The sequence below is a fragment of the Scyliorhinus torazame genome, chromosome 25, assembly GCF_047496885.1.
Source record: "Scyliorhinus torazame isolate Kashiwa2021f chromosome 25, sScyTor2.1, whole genome shotgun sequence".
In the NCBI taxonomy this organism is placed as follows: domain Eukaryota; kingdom Metazoa; phylum Chordata; class Chondrichthyes; order Carcharhiniformes; family Scyliorhinidae; genus Scyliorhinus; species Scyliorhinus torazame.
Window position 1 is genome coordinate 11,881,063 of NC_092731.1, and position 22,234 is coordinate 11,903,296.

A 22,234-nucleotide genomic window follows, 5' to 3' on the forward strand; every position below is an offset into this window, starting at 1 on the left:
CAGAGAGAGCGAGACAGAGAGAGCGAGACAGAGAGAGCGAGACAGAGAGAGCGAGACAGAGAGAGCGAGACAGAGAGAGCGAGACAGAGAGAGCGAGACAGAGAGAGCGAGACAGAGAGAGCGAGACAGAGAGAGCGAGACAGAGAGAGCGAGACAGAGAGAGCGAGACAGAGAGAGCGAGACAGAGAGAGCGAGACAGAGAGAGCGAGACAGAGAGAGCGAGACAGAGAGAGCGAGACAGAGAGAGCGAGACAGAGAGAGCGAGACAGAGAGAGCGAGTGCGAGAGAGAGCGAGTGCGAGAGAGAGCGAGTGCGAGAGAGAGCGAGTGCGAGAGAGAGCGAGTGCGAGAGAGAGCGAGTGCGAGAGAGAGCGAGTGCGAGAGAGAGCGAGTGCGAGAGAGAGCGAGTGCGAGAGAGAGCGAGTGCGAGAGAGAGCGAGTGCGAGAGAGAGCGAGTGCGAGAGAGAGCGAGTGCGAGAGAGAGCGAGTGCGAGAGAGAGCGAGTGCGAGAGAGAGCGAGTGCGAGAGAGAGCGAGTGCGAGAGAGAGCGAGTGCGAGAGAGAGCGAGTGCGAGAGAGAGCGAGCGCGAGAGAGCGAGCGCGAGAGAGCGAGCGAGCGAGAGAGAGAGCGAGCGCGAGAGAGCGAGCGCGAGAGAGAGCGAGCGCGAGAGAGAGCGAGCGCGAGAGAGAGCGAGCGCGAGAGAGAGAGAGCGCGAGAGAGAGCGAGCGCGAGAGAGAGCGAGCGCGAGAGAGAGCGAGCGCGAGAGAGAGCGAGCGCGAGAGAGAGCGAGCGCGAGAGAGAGCGAGCGCGAGAGAGAGCGAGCGCGAGAGAGAGCGAGCGCGAGAGAGAGCGAGCGCGAGAGAGAGCGAGCGCGAGAGAGAGCGAGCGCGAGAGAGAGCGAGCGCGAGAGAGAGCGAGCGCGAGAGAGAGCGAGCGCGAGAGAGAGCGAGCGCGAGAGAGAGCGAGCGCGAGAGAGAGCGAGCGCGAGAGAGAGCGAGCGCGAGAGAGAGCGAGCGCGAGAGAGAGCGAGCGCGAGAGAGAGCGAGCGCGAGAGAGAGCGAGCGCGAGAGAGAGCGAGCGCGAGAGAGAGCGAGCGCGAGAGAGAGCGAGCGCGAGAGAGAGCGAGCGCGAGAGAGAGCGAGCGCGAGAGAGAGCGAGCGCGAGAGAGAGCGAGCGCGAGAGAGAGCGCGCGAGAGAGAGCGAGCGCGAGAGAGAGCGAGCGCGAGAGAGAGCGAGCGAGCGCGAGAGAGAGCGCGAGAGAGAGAGAGCGCGAGAGAGAGAGAGCGCGAGAGAGAGAGAGCGCGAGAGAGAGAGAGCGCGAGAGAGAGCGCGAGACAGAGAGAGCGAGACAGAGAGAGCGAGGGCGAGAGAGCGAGGGCGAGAGAGCGAGGGCGAGAGAGCAAGGGCGAGAGAGCGAGAGAGCGAGGGCGAGAGAGAGAGAGCGAGAGAGAGCGAGTGCGAGAGAAAGCGAGTGCGAGAGAGAGCGAGTGCGAGAGAGAGCGAGTGCGAGAGAGAGCGAGTGCGAGAGAGAGCGAGTGCGAGTGCGAGAGAGAGCGAGTGCGAGAGAGAGCGAGTGCGTGAGTGAGTGTGAAAGAGTGTGAGACAGTGACTGAGAGAGCGCGAGAGAGAGCGAGCGCGAGAGAGAGCGAGCGCGAGAGAGAGCGAGCGCGAGAGAGAGCGAGCGCGAGAGAGAGCGAGCGCGAGAGAGAGCGAGCGCGAGAGAGAGCGAGCGCGAGAGAGAGCGAGCGCGAGTGCGAGAGAGAGCAAGTGCGTGAGTGAGTGTGAAAGAGTGTGAGAGAGTGACTGAGAGAGCGTGAGAGCGAGTGCGAGTGCGAGCGAGTGCGAGTGCGAGCGCGAGCGAGCGCGAGAGAGAGCGAGCGCGAGAGAGAGCGAGCGCGAGAGAGAGCGAGCGCGAGAGAGAGCGAGCGCGAGAGAGCGCGAGCGCGAGCGCGAGAGAGCGCGAGGGAGAGCGAGCGCGAGGGAGAGCGAGAGCGAGGGAGAGCGAGAGCGAGGGAGAGCGAGAGCGAGCGCGAGCGCGAGGGAGAGCGAGCGCGAGGGAGAGCGAGGGAGACAGAGACAGTGAGTGGCAGAGAGAGGGAGACAGAGAGAGAGAGAGACAGATAGAAGAGAGAGACAGATAGAAGAGAGAGACAGATAGAAGAGAGAGACAGATAGAAGAGAGAGACAGATAGAAGAGAGAGACAGATAGAAGAGAGAGAGAGACAGAGAGAGAGAGACAGAGAGAGAGAGACAGAGAGAGAGAGGCAGAGAGAGAGAGGCAGAGAGAGAGAGGCAGAGAGCGCGAGGGAGAGCGAGCGCGAGAGAGCGAGTGCGAGAGCGAGTGCGAGAGCAAGAGAGCGAGTGCGAGAGAGCGAGTGCGAGAGAAAGCGAGTGCGAGAGAAAGCGAGTGCGAGAGAAAGCGAGAGCGAGCGCGAGGGAGAGCGAGCGCGAGGGAGAGCGAGCGCGAGGGAGAGCGAGCGCGAGGGAGAGCGAGCGCGAGCGCGAGGGAGAGCGAGGGAGACAGAGACAGTGAGTGGCAGAGAGAGGGAGACAGAGAGAGAGAGAGACAGATAGAAGAGAGAGACAGATAGAAGAGAGAGACAGATAGAAGAGAGAGACAGATAGAAGAGAGAGACAGATAGAAGAGAGAGAGAGACAGAGAGAGAGAGACAGAGAGAGAGAGACAGAGAGAGAGAGGCAGAGAGAGAGAGGCAGAGAGAGAGAGGCAGAGAGAGAGAGGCAGAGAGCGCGAGGGAGAGCGAGCGCGAGAGAGCGAGCGCGAGAGCGAGTGCGAGAGCGAGTGCAAGAGAGCGAGTGCGAGAGAAAGCGAGTGCGAGAGAAAGCGAGTGCGAGAGAAAGCGAGTGCGAGAGAAAACGAGTGCGAGAGAAAACGAGTGCGAGAGAAAACGAGTGCGAGAGAGCGAGTGCGAAAGAGAGCGAATGCGAGAGAGAGCGAGTGCGAGAGAGAGCGAGTGCGAGAGAGAGCGAGTGCGAGAGAGAGCGAGTGCGAGAGAAAGCGAGTGCGAGAGAAAGCGAGTGCGAGAGAGAGAGAGAGCGTGAGTGAGTGTGAAAGTGTGAGAGAGTGACTGAGAGAGCGTGAGAGCGAGTGCGAGCGAGTGCGAGTGCGAGCGAGCGCGAGAGAGAGCGAGCGCGAGAGAGAGCGAGCGCGAGAGAGAGCGAGCGCGAGAGAGAGTGTGAAAGCGTGTGAGAGAGTGACTGAGAGAGCGTGAGAACGAGTGCGAGTGCGAGAGAGAGCGAGCACGAGAGAGAGAGAGCGAGCGCGAGAGAGCGAGCGCAAGCGCTAGAGAGAGCGAGGGAGAGCGAGCGCGAGGGAGAGCGAGCGCGAGGGAGAGCGAGCGCGAGGGAGAGCGAGCGCGAGGGAGAGCGAGCGCGAGGGAGAGCGAGCGCGAGGGAGAGCGAGCGCGAGGGAGACAGAGACAGTGAGTGGCAGAGAGAGGGAGACAGAGAGAGAGAGAGAGACAGATAGAAGAGAGAGACAGATAGAAGAGAGAGACAGATAGAAGAGAGAGAGAGATAGAAGAGAGAGAGAGACAGAGAGAGAGACAGAGAAAGGCAGAGAGAGAGAGACAGAGAGAGAGAAGGAGAGACAGAGAAAGAGAGAGACAGAGAGAGAGAGAGAGAGAGAGAGACAGAGTGAGAGAGAGGCAGAGAGAGAGACAGAGACAGAGAGAGAGACAGAGAGAGAGACAGAGAGAGAGACAGAGAGAGAGACAGAGAGAGAGACAGAGACAGAGAGCGAGACAGAGAGAGACAGAGAGAGAGACAGAGAGAGAGACAGAGAGAGAGACAGAGACAGAGAGAGAGACAGAGAGAGAGACAGAGAGAGAGACAGAGACAGAGACAGAGACAGAGAGAGAGACAGAGAGAGAGACACACATAGAGATACACAGAGAGAGAGAGGGAGACAGAGAGAGAGAGAGAAAGAGAGGGACAGAGAGGGACAAAGAGGGACAAAGAGAGAGAGACAGAGAGAGAGAGAGAGAGAGGGACAGAGAGACAGAGACACAGAGACAGAGAGCGAGAAAGAGAGGGGCTGAGAGAGACAGAGAGAGAGGGGCAGAGCGAGACAGAGAGAGCGAGACAGAGAGAGCGAGACAGAGAGAACAAAGAACAAAGAAATGTACAGCACAGGAACAGGCCCTTCGGCCCTCCAAGCCCGTGCCGACCATACTGCCCGACTAAACTACAATCTTCTACACTTCCTGGGTCCGTATCCTTCTATTCCCATCCTATTCATATATTTGTCAAGATGCCCCTTAAATGTCACTATCGTCCCTGCTTCCACCACCTCCTCCGGTAGCGAGTTCCAGGCACCCACTACCCTCTGCGTAAAAAACTTGCCTCGTACATCTACTCTAAACCTTGCCCCTCTCACCTTAAACCTATGCCCCCTAGTAATTGACCCCTCTACCCTGGGGAAAAGCCTCTGACTATCCACTCTGTCTATGCCCCTCATAATTTTGTATATCTCTATCAGGTCGCCCCTCAACCTCCTTCGTTCCAGTGAGAACAAACCGAGTTTATTCAATCGCTCCTCATAGCTTATGCCCTCCATACCAGGCAACATTCTGGTAAATCTCTTCTGCACCCTCTCTAAAGCCTCCACATCCTTCTGGTAGTGTGGCGACCAGAATTGAACACTATACTCCAAGTGTGGCCTAACTCAGGTTCTATACAGCTGCAACATGACTTGCCAATTCTTATACTCAATGCCCCGGCCAATGAAGGCAAGCATGCCGTATACCTTCTTGACTACCTTCTCCACCTGTGTTGCCCCTTTCAATGACCTGTGGACCTGTACTCCTAGATCTCTTTGACTTTCAATACTCTTGAGGGTTCTACCATTCACTGTATATTCCCTACCTGCATTAGCCCTTCCAAAATGCATTACCTCACATTTGTCCGGATTAAACTCCATCTGCCATCTCTCCGCCCAAGTCTCCAGACAATCTAAATCCTGCTGTATCCTCAGACAGTCCTCATCGCTATCCGCAATTCCACCAACCTTTGTGTCGTCTGCAAACTTACTAATCAGACCAGTTACATTTTCCTCCAAATCATTTATATATACTACAAAGAGCAAAGGTCCCAGCACTGATCCCTGTGGAACACCACTGGTCACAGCCCTCCAATTAGAAAAGCATCCCTCCATTGCTACCCTCTGCCTTCTATGGCCTAGCCAGTTCTGTATCCACCTTGCCAGTTCACCCCTGATCCCGTGTGACTTCACCTTTTGTACTAGTCTACCATGAGGGACCTTGTCAAAGGCCTTACTGAAGTCCATATAGACAACATCTACTGCCCTACATGCATCAATCATCTTAGTGACCTCCTCGAAAAACTCTTTCAAGTTCGTGAGACACGACCTCCCCTTCACAAAACCGTGCTGCCTCTCACTAATACGTCCATTTGCTTCCAAATGGGAGTAGATCCTGTCTCGAAGAATTCTCTCCAGTAATTTCCCTACCACTGAAGTAAGGCTCACCGGCCTGTAGTTCCCGGGATTATCCTTGCTACCCTTCTTAAACAGTCCTTGCTACCCTTCTTAAACAGCGAGACAGAGAGAGCGAGACAGAGAGAGCGAGACAGAGAGAACGAGACAGAGTGTGAGAGAGAGAGTGTGAGAGAGAGAGTGTGAGAGAGAGAGTGTGAGAGAGAGAGTGTGAGAGAGAGAGTGTGAGAGAGAGAGTGTGAGAGAGTGAGAGAGTGAGAGAGTGAGAGAGAGAGAGTGTGAGAGAGAGAGAGTGTGAGAGAGAGAGAATGTGAGAGAGAGAGTGAGAGAGCGTGAGGGAGAGAGAGCGTGAGGGAGAGAGAGCGTGAGGGAGAGAGAGCGTGAGGGAGAGAGAGCGTGAGGGAGAGAGAGCGTGAGGGAGAGAGAGCGTGAGGGAGAGAGAGCGTGAGGGAGAGAGAGCGTGAGGGAGAGAGAGCGTGAGGGAGAGAGAGCGTGAGGGAGAGAGAGCGTGAGGGAGAGAGAGCGTGAGGGAGAGAGAGCGTGAGGGAGAGAGAGCGTGAGGGAGAGAGAGCGTGAGGGAGAGAGAGCGTGAGGGAGAGAGAGCGTGAGGGAGAGAGAGCGTGAGGGAGAGAGAGCGTGAGGGAGAGAGAGAGCGTGAGGGAGAGAGAGCGTGAGGGAGAGAGAGTGTGAGAGTGTGTGAGGGAGTGTGAGGGAGTGTGAGGGAGTGTGAGTGTGAGGGAGTGTGAGGGAGTGTGAGGGAGTGTGAGGGAGTGTGAGGGAGTGTGAGGGAGTGTGAGGGAGTGTGCGAGAGAGAGTGTGCGAGAGAGTGTGCGAGAGCGAGAGAGTGTGCGAGCGAGTGTGCGAGCGAGTGTGCGAGCGAGTGTGCGAGCGAGTGTGCGAGCGAGTGTGCGAGCGAGTGTGCGAGCGAGTGTGCGAGCGAGTGTGCGAGAGAGTGTGCGAGAGAGTGTGCGAGAGAGTGTGCGAGAGAGTGTGCGAGAGAGTGTGCGAGAGAGTGTGCGAGAGAGAGTGCGAGAGAGAGTGCGAGAGAGAGTGTGAGAGAGAGAGTGTGAGAGAGAGAGTGTGAGAGAGAGAGTGTGAGAGAGAGTGTGAGAGAGAGTGTGAGAGAGAGTGTGAGAGAGAGTGTGAGAGAGAGTGTGAGAGAGAGTGTGAGAGAGAGTGTGAGAGAGAGTGTGAGAGAGAGTGAGAATGTGAGAGTGAGAGTGTGAGAGTGAGAGTGTGAGAGTGAGAGTGTGAGAAAGAGTGTGAGAGAGAGTGTGTGAGCGAGAGTGCGAGCGAGAGTGCGAGCGAGAGTGCGAGCGAGAGTGCGAGCGAGAGTGCGAGCGAGAGTGCGAGCGAGAGTGCGAGCGAGAGTGCGAGCGAGAGTGCGAGCGAGAGTGCGAGCGAGAGTGTGTGAGGGAGAGTGTGAGGGAGAGTGTGAGGGAGAGTGTGAGGGAGAGTGTGAGGGAGAGTGTGAGGGAGAGTGTGAGGGAGAGTGTGAGGGAGAGAGTGTGAGAGAGAGTGCGAGAGAGAGCGAATGCGAGAGAGAGCGAGTGCGAGAGAGAGCGAGTGCGAGAGAGAGCGAGTGCGAGAGAGAGCGAGTGCGAGAGAGAGCGAGTGCGAGAGAGAGCGAGTGCGAGAGAGAGCGTGAGAGCGAGTGAGCGCGAGAGCGAGCGCGAGAGCGAGTGAGCGCGAGAGAGCGAGTGAGCGCGAGAGAGAGAGTGTGAGAGTGACTGAGAGAGCGTGAGTGCGAGTGCGTGCGAGTGAGAGCGAGAGCGCGAGAGAGAGCGAACGCGAGACAGAGAGAGCGCGAGAGAGAGCGAACGCGAGAGAGAGCGAACGCGAGAGAGAGCGAGTGCGAGAGAGCGAGCGAGCGCGAGTGTAAGAGAGAGCGAGTGCGAGAGAGAGAGAGCGAGCGCGAGAGAGAGAGCGAGCGCGAGAGAGAGAGAGCGCGAGAGAGAGAGAGCGCGAGAGAGAGTGAGCGCGAGAGAGAGTGAGCGAGCGCGAGTGCAAGAGAGAGCGAGTGCGAGAGCGAGCGCGAGAGCGAGCGCGAGAGAGAGCGAGCGATAGAGAGAGAGAGCGCGAGAGAGAGAGAGCGTGAGAGAGAGAGAGCGTGAGAGAGAGAGAGCGTGAGAGAGAGAGAGCGTGAGAGAGAGAGAGCGTGAGAGAGAGAGATCGCGAGAGAGAGAGAGAGCGCGAGAGAGAGAGCGCGAGAGAGAGAGAGCGCGAGAGAGAGAGAGCGCGAGAGAGAGAGAGCGCGAGAGAGAGAGCGAGCGCGAGAGAGAGAGCGAGCGCGAGAGAGCGAGCGAGCGCAAGCGCGAGAGCGAGTGCGAGAGCGAGCGAGAGAGCGAGATCGAGAGAGAGCGAGCGAGAGAGCGAGTTCGAGAGAGAGCGCGTGTGAGTGACAGTGCGAGTGAGAGAGTGTGAGAGTGGGAGAGTGGGAGAGTGGGAGAGAGGGAGAGAGGGAGAGAGGGAGAGAGGGAGAGTGTGAGAGAGAGAGAGAGAGTGTGAGAGTGAGTGAGAGAACGAGGGAGTGAGAGAGTGATAGAGTGAGTGAATGAGGAGTGAGTGAGGAGGGAGACTGAGAGAGAGCGAGAGAGAGGAGAGCATGTGAGAGAGAGAGGGAGTGTGAGTGAGAGAATGAGGGAGTGAGAGTGAGTGAGTGAATGAGGAGAGTGAGTGAGGAGGGAGAGTGAGAGAGAGCGAGAGAGAGAGGAGAGCGTGTGAGAGTGAGAGAGAGAGAGAATGAGTGAGTGAGGAGAGTGAGTGAGTGAGGAGGGAGAGTGTGGGAGAGAGAGAGAGAGTGAGTGAGTGAGGAGAGCGTGTGAGAGTGAGAGAGACAGAGAGAGTGAGTGAGAGTGAATGGGTGAGTGAGGAGGGAGAGAGAGACAGAGAGAGTGAGTGAGAGTGACTGGGTGAGGAGGGAGAGTGAGAGAGAGCATGGAGGTTTAGGGAGGAAATTCCCGAGCTTAGTGCCCAGACACTGCCGCCAACAGCAGAGCGATGGAAATCAGCGGGGTGCAAGAGGCCAGAATTGGAGGCGCACCGAAGACTTGGGAAGACTGTGCGGCTGGAGCAGGATAGGGAGGGAGCGAGGCCGTGGAGAGTTTCAAAACCACAGATGAGAATGTTCAATTGGAGTGCCTGCTGGATGTGTGTTCAGCGCTGGGGCGTGAGTTTCTGTGGGACAACAGGATAATGTGGAGTATGTGCTGACTGGACTGAAACCCGCACTGAACCCGGTCCACAAATTGTAGACGATGCATAAAATTGAAGTGTTAACTTTTGAAATGTCACATTAATTAGCCTGGGACTGATCCAACCAAAATGATTAATGAACAAACACTCCGAGGGGCGAGAGAAGGTTCAATCTAAATTGAAGTGACACTGCAGGAGACACGGAAGACCAGAAGCCAGAATTACAATCCAGTCTCAGACAGGTTACTTGGCCCCCTGCTGTGTGAAGTATTCACATAAGACGTGCAGTATGATAGCGCAGTGGTTATCACTGCTGCCTCACAGCACCGAGGTCCCAGGTTCGATCCCGGCCCCGAGTCACTGTCTGTGTGGAGTTTGCACATTCTCCCCGTGTCTGTGTGGGTTTCGCCCCCACAACCCAAAGATGTGCAGAGTAGGTGGATTGGCCGTGCTAAATTGCCCCTTAATTGGAAAAGATTAATTGGGTACTCTAAATTTATGTTTTTTTTAAAAAAAATATTCACACCAGCATGGGCTCAGGTAGGCCAAAAGGCCTCTTCCAATGTGGCACAGAAATTAGCACGCGTGTCAGGTTGAATGAGAGGTAAAGTTAACCAGACTATCTGGCCATTACCGCATCGCTATTTGTGGGATCCTGCATGTGCGCAAATTGGCCATTGCATTTCCTGCGCTACAAAAGTGATCGCAGTTCAGAGAGTACGTCATTGGTCTTAAAGCACTTTGGAACACCTCGAAAAGGGCAGTGTAAACGGTGCAGATACAAACCGACAAGTCCATTTATTTAGCCATTCTGTCACCACTTTTGTCTCCCTCCGCCACGTCCGTCCTTTATTTGTGGCCATCAGAAGAACAGGACGTCGCGTAACGTGATACCCATCTCTGCCTTTGTTCTGCAACTGCTCCCTCGCAACCGGTCCCATTCATCCATCACCACCTCCTTCCTCACCCAACAATCTACCCGCCGACCCTCAGTGGTGCCAGCAGCACCTCGATTTTAAATTTTACATTGTCTTTTCTACAAGGACAGCGAGGAGCTGGGAGGTGAGCGGCTTGTAAAATATTTAATTTCATTCAGTACATTTTCTTGACTCTAGCTGTCGTATTTTTGTAATGGTATAAAGGCTCATAAAGCATTGTATAAACACATTGTGCATTCATTCATTCATTAAGACCAGGCACGAGCACATTTCTTCACAGATAGAGAGCTTGAAGATATCAGCAGTCGAGCTGTGCGCGCTGTGCTCTGCTCACAAACAAAATTGCAACTGAGACTGGATCGCATGACACTCTTCCCCTCTCGTTGATGGCCTGCTGCTACCCTTGGAATATTACAGGTTTCTTGTTTCCTTATGTGATAGAGAAAGTACAAACTTCTCTTTTTAATCAGACATCTTTCAGTATGTCCCAAAGCACTTTGCAGGCAATGGAATGCGTGGAAAATATGGATACTGTAGTTTTGTGGCCAATTTGGAGCAGCGACTGGGGCCTTTCGCCTCTGGGGCCACTGTCAATGTGTGTTAGATCATGAGCTTTCACTGTGGGACCTAGGTTTGGATACACTCCATAACCAACTGGATTAAAGTCTCGTGCCTCTGGCTGTTGTCCTACATGAAGCGAGTTTGGGCTCCAGCCCAAATTCTGGGCTGACACTCCCAAGTGCAGCATTGAGGAGGTGCTGTACTGTCAGAGAGGCTCTGGACTTTTTAAAAACATTTTTACAGAGAACGTGGGCGTCACTGGCAAAAACAGCATTTATTGCCCATTCTTAATTTCCCTCGAGAAGGTGGTGATGAAAAGCTTCAGTCCCTGTGGCGTAGGTGCACCCACTGTGCTGTTAGGGAGGGAGTTCCAGGATGTCGCCCCAGCGACAGTGAAGGAACGGCCGATATATTTCCAAGTCAGGGTGGTGGGTGACTCGGAGGGGAACCTCCAGGTGGTGGGGTTCCCAGGTATCGGCTGTTGTTGTCCTTCTAGATGATAGTGGTCGTGGATTTGGAAGGTGTTGTCGAAGGAGCCTTGGCGAGTTGCTGCAGTGCATCTTGTAGATGGTGCGCACGGCTGCCACTGTGCGTGGGTCCTTCTGGGTGGTGGAGGTCGTGGGTTTGAAAGGTGCTGTGAAGGAAAATGGATGGATGTGGTGGATCCCACAGACAGCATTTGGAAGAAGAGCAAGAGAGTCAACCCTTCATGGCTCAAAACACAAAACTGCTCGAAGTCTGAGCAACATTTGGCGAATCTCATTCATGTAATTGGTTGGCGAAATGGAGATGCAGTGTCTCAGCAAATGTAGTAAACTGGGTTTCGTAAAAGATCCAATCAGGATAATTTTGGGAACATTAGAGTCATCTCACTCAGCACTATTCCGGATTTGGAATCATAGATTATCATAGAATTTACAGTGCAGAAGGAGGCCATTCGGCCCATCGAGTCTGCACCGGCTCTTGGGAAGAGCATCCTACCCAAGGTCAACACCTCCACCCTATCCCCATAACCCCACCCAATACCAAGGGCAGTTTTGGACACTAAGGGCAATTTGGCATGGCCAATCCACCTAACCTGCACATCTTTGGACTGTGGGAGGAAACCGGAGCACCCGGAGGAAACCCACGCAGACACGGGGAGGATGTGCAGACTCCGCACAGACAGTGACCCAAGCCGGGAATCGAACCTGGAACCCTGGAGCAGTGAAGCAATTGTGCTATCCACAATGCTACCGTGCTGCCCTGGGGGAATGGGGGCAGATGAGTGAAGGGAGAGACTGTCATACTCCACGCCGTTAACCAGAGTGGTTACCTCCTCCCCTCTCGGAGCTTGTGGCCAATCCGTTGCCGGGATTTTCGTTTTGACAAACGGTCATCGACCTTAAATGTTAATCCCGCGTTTGTCGCTCTCCACAGATGATGTCAGACTTGGAGTATTTCCAGCATTAGCTGCTTTTGATTTCAATGGGATCTGGTGTACACACCAGAGGCAGTCAGATAGCAACAATGTCCCGGTGAAGACACAGAAATAAATCTCCTACCAATAGCTGCTATTCAGCTCTGGAAGGATGTCACAGACGGCAACGAACACTTCAATCAAATCGTTTAACCTCCATGAGTGTTGGGCCAACTCTTGTTGGAATGGGGCATCTTGCGTTCCATTTGTGAGACTATATCAGACACCCTTTAGTTTGAACCTAATCTGGATGCAACTTGCTGGAACAGTGACGGATATGGAGTTGGAGAGGACAATGGGCTTCAGTGAATGACCTTAATGAGATTTCAAGAGTAAGAGCGATCTGCATTTATAGAGCACCTTTGACAACCATGTGACACCTCGAGTGCTCTGCAGCCAATGTAGCACATTTCGAAGTGCAATCACTCTTGCAGGAAATTCAGCAACTAATAATAATAATCGCTGATTGTCACAAGTAGGCTTCAATGAAGTTACTGTGAAAAGCCCCTAGTCGCCACATTCCGGCGCCTGTTCGGGGAGGCCGGTACGGGAATTGAACCCGCGCTGCTGGCCTTGTTCTGCATTACAAGCCAGCTGTTTCGCCCACTGTGCTAAACCAGCCCCACTAAATTGTGCACAGCAAGCTCCCACAAATAGCAATGTGATAATTTTTTTTTTTAAATTTAGAATACCCAAATTCATTTTTTCCAATTAAGGGGCAATTTAGCGTGGCCAATCCACCTACCCTGCACATCTTTGGGGTTGTGGGGGCAAAACCCACGCAAACACAGGGAGAATGAGCAAACTCCACACGGACAGTGACCCAGAGCCGGGATCGAACCTGGGACCTCGGCGCCGTGAGGCAGCAGTGCTAACCCACTGCGCCACCGTAAGCAATGTGATAGTTACCAAATAATCTGTTTTACTGGAATTGATTGTTGAAGAATAAACATTGGCCAGGGCACCAGGGAGAATTCCCCTTTTCTTCAAAATAGTGCCATGGGATCGCTTCTCGGCCTTTTGGCTAAGATCAAGTGTAGTAGCCTTTTGGCTCAGATCTGGTATGTCTCTCTTGTGGGGACCATGAATTGGATTCAATTGGAATTAGAATTGGTTTTTGGAGCAGGCGAGGAGCTGGATTAGGGGTTCGCCCCTGACCCACACTCTGAGCCCTGGCTTGGTAACTCAGAAAAAGTAATAAAAAATAGTGCCATGGGATCCTAACTCAAAAGGGCCCTCGGTTTCACATCCCGCTTGAAAGGGGCACCTCAGACAGTGTAGCATCCCCTCAGTGCTCTCCTGAGAGGGACAGAACGTTGTGCTCATGCCCTGAAGTAAGACTTGAACCTGGAACCTTGTGACTTGGAGGCAAGCGTGCTGACAATTGAGAGAGAAAGCGAGGAACGCGAGAGATCACGGTGGCACAGTGGTTAGCACAGTCACTTCACAGCACCAGGGACCTAGGTTCTATTCCCAGCTTGGGTCACTGTCCGTGCGAAGTCTGCACGTTCTCCCCGTGTCTGCGTGGGTTTCCCCCGGGTGCTCCGGTTTCCTCCCACAAGTCCCGAAATACATTCTGTCAGGTGAATTGGATATTCTGAATTCTCCCTCCGTGTACCCGAACAGGTGCCGGAATGTGGCGACTAGGGGCTTTTCACAGTAACTTCATTGCAGACTTAATGCAAACCTACTTGTGACACCAGTAAAGATTATTAGTATCAAGGATGAATTAGAGTCATGCAGAAAGAGATATAAAGAGAGGGGAAGAAAGATTACAAAAATGAAAGAGACAAGAAAAGCAAAGTCACAACGTTTTAAGAAACTATTTTAAATGTTAAAGAGGAATTTGCTGCCTGTAGGAATGAGAGGTAGCTGTATAAATTTAAATGGAAAAATTTGGATTTCCATTTTATGAATAATTACCACATCATTAAGGAGTATATCAGCCTCAAATCTCCCTCAACGTGGAATGTACAAATTCTTCAAAATTATGCTGTGGCTGAGGGAGACACACAGCTTTTGTGAAGTAGATGAGAGAGCAGAGAATCGTGCTGTACGCTCTGGATCCACACACCTTGGTGTATTTCTTTGCTTCACGATGCTGATCAGCGTGTTAATGGTGGCGGGTATCGTGGACTCTGCTATTTTACCGAGGGCTGATTTGGTCCATTGCGACACCAAACCTTCGTGTAACCCAGAGACCGAAGCTCGTGCTCTGGAGAGACAGGTTTAAGTCTCACCATGACAACTGGGGGGGGGGGGGGGGGGAACAGTTAAATTGAACTCGTACAGCAGAAATCAAATCATGAATAATAATCACATACATCTGACCCGGGCGAGGATGGATGGGTTCTTTCGAGGGGCGGCCGATGAGGGCGAGGGCCGGTGAATCATTTGCGAGCGTTCCGGGGTGGCGAGATACTGGGAGGCGGTGTTTGGGACGTTTTCGAAGATAGTGGGGGTCAGGCCGGAACCGATGGTGGCAATCTTTGGAGTAGCGGAAATGCCGGAGCTGAAGGAGGGGAAAGGGGCCAATGTTGTGGCCTTCGCCTCTCTAATTGCCCGGCGAAGGATCTGGCCGGATTGCAGGCCAGATACACCGCCGGGGGGGTGGCGGCCTGGCTGGAGGACCTGTATAACTTTCTCCAGTCGGAAAAGATCAAATTTGAATTGAGGGGGTCAGCAGAGGGCTTTAAGACACAGTAGGGGGTGTTCATGACCATATTTCGTAGAATTTACAGTGCAGGAGGCCATTCGGCCTATCGAGTCTGCTCCGACTCTTAGAAAGGGCACTCTACTTAAGCCCTCGCCTCCACCCTATCCCCATAACCCCACTTAAACTTTTTTGGACACTAAGGGGCACTTTATCATGGCCAATCCACCAAACCTGCACATCTTTGGACGTGAGGGGAAACCGGAGCACCCGGAGGAAACCCACGCAGACACGTGCAGACTCCGCACAGACAGTGACCCAAGCCGGGAATCAAACCTGGGACCCTGGAGCTGTGAAGCAACTGTGCTAACCACTGTGCTACCGTGCTGCTTCATATTTGAGGAATTGTTCATCGTGGGAGGGTGTAGGGGTAAAAAGGGGGATAATTGTACAAACTGTGGACTGTAAGGTTAATAATAATCTTTATTGGGGACCTCCGGTTGCGGCGATGCGGAGATAAGCCGCGCGTTTCGGCAGCTCCCGTGAAAACGGACTTTCGGGCTCTACAGAGGAGCCCCAACGGAGCTTTTTTTTGGTTGATCCCGTGTGGGAAGGAGCAGTGAGGACCCCCCCCCCCCCCACAATATTTGGCAGGGAGCAGCGGTGGAGCAACGAGGGAAGAGGCCATGGAGCAGAGAACAAAACGAGGGGAAGAAGGCAAGATGGCGGCGGGCGGAGAGCGAGCAGCGTGGGGGCCAGACCAGCAGGAGTTCTTCATGAGGAGATGTGTGGAGGTGCTGAAAAAGGAGGTGCTGGCGCTGATGCTGTTGGCGATCGAGGGGCTGAAGGAGACCCAGACGACGCAGGGGGTGGAGCTTCGTGAGGTGAATGATAAGGTGAACACCAACGAGGACGAGATCCTGGGCCTGGCGGTAAAAATGGAGGCACAGGAGGTAGGCTGAGAGAATTGAGGTCCTGGAGAACAGGTCGAGGAGGAAGAACCTCCGGATTCTGGGTCTTCCCGAAGGAGTGGAGGGAGCTGATGCCGGGGTGTACGTGAGCACGATGCTCCATTCGCTGATGTGTGCGGAGGCCTCTCCGACCCCCCTGGAGCTGGAAGGGGCTCACCGGGTCCTGGCGAGGAGACCCAAGGCAGATGAGCCGCCAAGGGCGATAGTGGCGAGGTTCCATCGCTTCGCGGGCAGAGAAAGTGTGCTGAGATGGGCCAAGAAGGTGCGGAGCAGCAGATGGGAGAATGCAGTGATCCGAGTATACCAGGATTGGAGCGCGGAGGTGGCAAAGAGGAGAGCTGGCTTCAACCGGGCCAAGGCGGTGCTGCATGGCAAAAGAGTCAGGTTCGGCATGCTGCAGCCTGCGCGACTGTGGGTCACTTATCGGGACCAACACCATTATTTTGAAACGCCAGAAGAGGCTTGGACCTTTATTCAGACGGAAAAACTGGACTCGAACTGAGGGGATGTGGTTGTATATGGGGTTGTAAATATGGGTGAAGAATATTTTGTGGGTGGGATGATGGATGGGGATGTGGGTAGAGTTCTGGTTAAAATTCCTAAAATTTCCTTTCTGTAGACAAGATGATGATGATGGGGAATGTAGGCGTCGGTCCTGGAGGGAGGGGAGACTCGGGGATGGGGGAACTGGGATGATGGCCGCAACAGGAGCTGCGCCACAGGGGGCGGGGCTGGCTCAGGAAAGCGCGGGCTTTTTCCCGCGCCAAAAAGGGGGGGGGGCAGATGGAGGAAGGTAAGGAGGAGGAGAGACTCCCACACGGGGAGATCAACGGAAAGGCGGGGGAAGCCGGGGTCAGCAGAGGTCAGCTGACTCACGGAAGTAATATGTGGGGGGAGCAAAAGTGCTAGCTGTGGATCTAGCGGGGGGGGGGGGATTCTAGGGTTGCTGCTGCACTGTCCGAGGGGGAACTGAAAATGGAAGAGGTGCTCGGGGCGGGGGTTCCCCACCCTGGGGACTGGAGGGTGTGGGAGGCGCGAGCACAGGACTGGCCTAAGATAGGAGATGGCTAGTCGGGGGGGGTTACCCCCCAATCCGGCTGATCACGTGGAATGTGAGGGGCCTAAATGGGCCGGTTAAGAGGGCCCGAGTGTTCGCGCAACTAAAGGGACTGAAGGCAGACGTGGTCATGCTTCAGGAGACACATCTGAAGGTGGCAGACCAGGTCAGGTTAAGGAAGGGATAGGTGGGACAGGTGTTCCATTCGGGGCTGGATGCGAAGAATAGAGGGGTGGCAATACTGGTGGGAAAGCGGGTGTCGCTTGAGGCCAAGAACATAGTAGCGGACAAGGGAGGCCGATACGTGATGGTGAGTGGTAGGTTGCAGGGGACGGAGGTGGAACTGGTGAATGTATATGCCCCAAACTGGGACGATGCTGGATTTATGAAATGGATGTTGGGGCGCATTCCGGACCTGGAGGTAGGGAGTTTGATAATGGGTGGGGATTTTAACACGGTGCTGGACCCAGCATTGGATCGTTCCAGATCTAGGACGGGGAGGAGGCCGGCTGCGGCCAAGGTGCTTAGGGGGTTTATGGATCAGATGGGGGGAGTAGATCCGTGGAGATTTACCAGACCTTTGGCCAGAGAATTTTCTTTTTTCTCCCATGTACATAAGGCCTACTCCCGGATAGATTTTTTTGTTTTGGGCAGGGCACTGATCCCGAAAGTGGAGGGAACGGAGTATTCGGCCATAGCCATTTCAGACCATGCCCCGCACTGGGTGGAGCTGGAGCTGGGGGAGGAGGGACCAACGCCCGTTGTGGAGGTTGGATGTGTGGCAGACGAGGAAGTGTGCGGGAGGGTGTGGGGGTGTATTGAAAGGTATCTGGAAGCTAACGACAACGGGGAGGTGCAGGTGGGAGTAGTATGGGAGGCGCTGAAGGCGGTGGTCAGGGGAGAGTTAATCTCCATCAGGGCTCACAGGGTGAAGAGAGAGGGCAGGGAAAGGGAGAGGTTAGTGGGGGAGATTTTAAGGGTGGACAGGAGCTATGCAGAGGCTCCGGATGAGGGACTACTCAGGGAGAGACGAAGTCTCCAGACGGAGTTCGACCTGTTGACCACAGGGAAGGCAGAGGCACAGTGGAAGAAGGCACAGGGGGCGATATATGAATATGGGGAGAAGGCGAGCCGGATGCTGGCACACCAGCTAAGAGGATGGCAGCGAGGGAAATAGGTGGAGTCAAAGATGGCAGGGGAACTACGGTGCGGAGTGCAGGGAAAGTGAATTAAGGCCTTTTACGAGGAACTGTATAGGTCCCAGCCCCCAGGGGGAAAAGAGGGGATGCGGCGATTCTTGGATAAGTTGAGGTTCCCGAGGGTGGAGGAACAGGAGGTGGCTGGTCTGGGGGCGCCAATTGGGGTGGAGGAGCTGGTTAAAGGACTGGGGAGCATGCAGGCAGGGAAGGCGTCGGATGGGTTCCCGGTGGAGTTTTATAGGAAGTATGTAGACCTGTTAGCCCCGTTGCTGGTAAGGACCTTCAATGAATCAAGGGAGGGGGGGACCCTGCCCCCGACAATGTCGGAGGCGACGATCTCTTTGATCTTAAAGCGGGATAAGGACCCACTGCAATGTGGGTCATATAGACCGATCTCGCTCCTTAAATGTAGATGCTAAGTTGCTGGCAAAAATGTTGGCCATGAGGATTGAGGACTGTGTCCCGGGGGTGATTCACGAGGACCAGACGGGATTTGTAAAGGGTAGGCAGTTAAATACTAATGTGCGAAGGCTCCTAAATGTGATAATGATGCCATCGGTGGAGGGAGAAGCGGAGATAGTGACATCCATGGACGCGGAGAAAGCCTTTGATCGGGTAGAGTGGGAGTATCTCTGGGAAGTGTTGCGGAGGTTTGGGTTCGGGGGAGGGTTTATTAGTTGGGTTAAGCTCCTGTATAAAGCCCCGGTGGCGAGGGTGGTCACGAACCGGCAAATGTCGGAGTATTTCCGGCTGTATCGAGGGACAAGGCAGGGGTGCCTCCTCTCCCCTCTGCTGTTCGCATTAGCAATTGAACCTTTGGCCATGGCATTACGGGAGTCGGGGAAATGGAAGGGGGTGGTTCGAGGGGGAGAGGAACATCGAGTGTCGCTGTATGCAGACGACCTGTTGCTGTGTGTGACGGATCCAGTGGAGGGGATGGTTGAGGTAATGCAGATCCTACGGGAGTTTGGAGACTTTTCGGGCTATAAGCTCAATGTGGGAAAGAGTGAGCTCTTTGTGACCCATCCGGGGGATCAGGGAAGAGGGATAGACGACCTACTGCTGAGGAGGGCAGAAAGGAGCTTTCGATATTTGGAGATTCAGGTAGCTAGGAGCTGGGGGGCACTGCACAAACTCAATTTGACGCAATTTGTGAAACAGATGGAGGAGGATTTTAAAAGGTGGGACATGTTGCCACTCTCGCTGGCGGGTAGGGTACAGTCGGTTAAAATGGTGGTCCTCCTGAGATTTCTTTTTGTATTTCAATGCCTCCCAATTGTGATCACTAAGACCTTTTTTAAGAGGGTAAGCAGGAGCATTACGGGATTTGTGTGGGCGAGCAAGACCCCGCGGGTAAGGAGGGGGTTCTTGGAGCGCAGCAGAGATAGAGGAGGGTTGGCATTGCCGAATCTGGGTGGTTATTATTGGGCAGCCAACGTGGCAATGATCCGTAAGTGGGTGATGGAGGGAGAGAGGGCGGCATGGAAGAGGTTGGAGATGGCGTCCTGCAAAGGAACGAGCCTGGGGGCGCTGGTGACAAGGTACACCACGAGCCCGGTGGTGGCGGCAACGCTAAAGATCTGGGGGCAGTGGAGACGGCACAGGGGTGCGACGGGAGCCTCGGTGTGGTCCCCGATCAGAGACAACCATCGGTTTGTCCCAGGAAGGATGGACGGGGGGGGGGTTTCAGAGCTGGCATCGGGCAGGGATTAGAAGAATGGAGGACCTGTTCATTGATGGGACGTTTGCGAGCTTAGGGGCGCTGGAGGAGAAGTTTGGACTACCCCCGGGAAACGCTTTAAGGTACTTGCAAGTGAGGGCGTTTGTGAGGCGACACGTGAGGGAATTTCCGCTACTCCCGGCACAGGGGATTCAAGACAGGGTGATCTCGGGTGTATGGGTGGGAGAGGGCAAGGTGTCGGCGATATACCAGGAGATGAAAGAAGAGGGGGAGGCTTTGGTAGAGGAGCTGAAGGGTAAATGGGAAGAGGAGTTGGGGGAGGAGATTGAGGAGGGGCTATGGGCTGATGCCCCAAGTAGGGTTAATTCCTCTTCTTCGTGTGCCAGGCTTAGCCTGATACAATTTAAGGTGGTTCATAGAGCACATATGACGGGGGCGAGGCTGAGTAAGTTCTTTGGGGTAGAGGCCAGATGTGGGAGGTGCTCAGGGAGCCCGGCGAACCATGTCCATATGTTTTGGTCATGCCCGGCATTGGAGGGGTTCTGGAGAGGTGTGGCGGGAGTAATATCCCAGGTGGTGAAAGTCCGGGTCAAGCCAAGCTGGGGGCTAGCAATATTTGGAATAGTGGATGAGCCGGGAGTGCAGGAGGCGAAAGAGGCCGGAATTCTGGCCTTTGCGTCCCTAGTAGCCTGGCGAAGGATCTTGCTAATGTGGAAGGAGGCGAAGCCCCCCAGCGTGGAGGCCTGGATAAATGATATGGCTGGGTTTATCAAGTTGGAAAGGATAAAGTTTGCCTTGAGAGGGTCTGCGCAGGGGTTCTACAGGCGGTGGCAACCGTTCCTAGACCATCTCGCGGAGCGTTAGATGAAGGTCGGACAGCAGCAGCAGCAACCCAGGGGGGGTGGGAGAGGGGGAGGGGAGGGGGGGGTTCCTTTGGGGGGCATGTGAGCAAGAAAGCACATGAATGATCCCGAAACTGACATGTACGGGAAGAATCCAATGTACACAGTTTTGTATTTTATTGCCTTGCCACGTTCATGTCTTGCCACGCGAGTTCTTTTTCTTTTCTTTGTTACCGGGGGGGGGGGGGGGGGGGTTGCAAGATGGAAACTATTGTTATTGAAAAATTCTTAATAAAAATATATTTTTTTAAAAAATAGTAATCTTTATTGTCACAAGTAGGCTTACATTAACACTGCAATGAAGTTACTGTGAAAAGCCCCTAGTCGCCACATTCCGGCACCTGTTCGGGTACACAGAGGGAGAATTCAGAATGTCCAATTCACGTAACAGCCCGTCTTTTGGGACTTGTGGGAGGAAACCGGAGCACCCGGAGGAAACCCACCCAGACACGGGGGAGAACGTGCAGACTCCGCATAGACAGTGACCCAAGCCGGGAATCGAACCTGGGACCCTGGCACTGTAAAGCAACAGTGCTAGCCACTGTGCTGCCCTGGAGATTCTGGTGTTGTGTATGTCACCGTTTTTACATGTTAGTAATAAAATACATTTTTAAAAATGATCACAGAACACTTGGATTGTTGTCACCAATGATCTTCTTGGGGGTGGGGGGGTGGGGGGGGGGGGGGGGGGGGGGGGATGATCTTCCTTCTTACCCGGTCTGGCCTACATGTCACCCCAGTCCCACAGTATGTAGTTGACTACTAACTGCCCTCTGACGTGGCCCCACAAGACACTCAAACCACAACAGAAAAACAGCACTGTGGGTGCACCGACACCACAGGGAGCCTGCAGCGGTTCAAGCAGGCAGGTTGTCACCATCTTAAAACGGCCATGAAGGATGAACAATGCCCACACCCCACAAACAAATTTTTTAAAAAATGCATCACAATGTCTATTATCACATGATCCTAACTCGTTTTCCGATATCGTGACTAACTCCTATTTGGGTGCATGCACAGGATGTTACATCCTCCTTTCTGCACCTTCCAACCCAAAGCTTTTGGATTCTATTCCAGGTGAATTTGAACTTGGGTCACAGCTGTGAGAATCTGGGAAGAGATTGGCAGAGAAAGGGTCAGGCGGTGTGTGTGTGTGCGTGTGTGTGTGTGTGCGTGTATTGTGTGGTTGTGAGTGAAACGTAGCAAAGGCTAGCACAGAAATAAAAAGACAGAACCCCCTATACTGCACTAAACAAATACAATGTTTGTCTCGCAGAGAACGCCAAGCTGCATGTTTGTATTTATGCAAATTGTTTTCAGGGATCAAGTGCCACATTCAGGCGAGCTGGACAGATTCCAGGAGGTATGAAAATTCCTGTAACACTGAACCAAATCCGGGGCGCCGAGTTCCTGGTTACAAAGTGCCCAGCCTCCCTCGCTATCGGGGCTCCCAAGCCTCTAAAGACAGGCCTCATCTGCAAAAAGCTCGCGAACTCGCTCTACATTTTCCTCAGGAGATTTTAAAGCCATTGAAGAGAAACCATAGGATGGCTGGAGCCCAGAGGGGGACCATTCGGCCCATCGAGAACCAACCAGCTCTCTGGAACGCACCTCGCTCCAATTACCCAAATTAGCCCTTGTGGTAGTACCAGGTATTGCGGTACCCAAGAGGCTGATGGCCATTGGTTAGACCCAGGAGTCTACCATTGGCTGTTGTACGTAGCTCCGCCCTGACAGGCGGAGTATAAGAAACGGTGCCATCCCAGCAGCCTTCACTTTCTGTACCGAAGCTGCTGGGGAACAAGTTCTAGTAGATTAAAGCCTTCAGTTATGAAATCACTTCGTCTTGAGTGTAATTGATTGCGCATCAGCCCTGCAACATTTTCCTCTTCAGCTAATGATCCAATTCTCCTTTGAAAGCCTTAATCCACGCACGCACGCACGCACGCACACACGCACACACGCACGCACACACGCACGCACACACGCACGCACACACGCACGCACACACGCACGCACACACGCACGCACACACGCACGCACACACGCACACACGCACGCACACACGCACGCACACACGCACGCACACACGCACACACGCACACACACACGCACACTTCTTCAACGGCTGCAGTCCCCGCGGTGT

The 22,234-nt window shown here is 54.1% G+C and overlaps 1 protein-coding gene, 1 non-coding gene and 1 pseudogene across 2 annotated transcripts in view; 2 read left to right on the plus strand and 1 right to left on the minus strand.

Moving 5' to 3' along the window:
* Positions 1 to 21,612, plus strand: part of LOC140402223 (uncharacterized) — a 25,548-nt pseudogene extending 3,936 nt beyond the window's left edge.
* Positions 1 to 22,234, minus strand: part of map3k10 (mitogen-activated protein kinase kinase kinase 10) — a 268,683-nt gene that overhangs the window by 215,134 nt on the left and 31,315 nt on the right. The window lies entirely within an intron of this gene.
* LOC140402578 (U2 spliceosomal RNA) lies at positions 12,630 to 12,822 on the plus strand. The gene has a single exon (XR_011938178.1). It is a non-coding gene; the product is annotated as a U2 spliceosomal RNA (small nuclear RNA).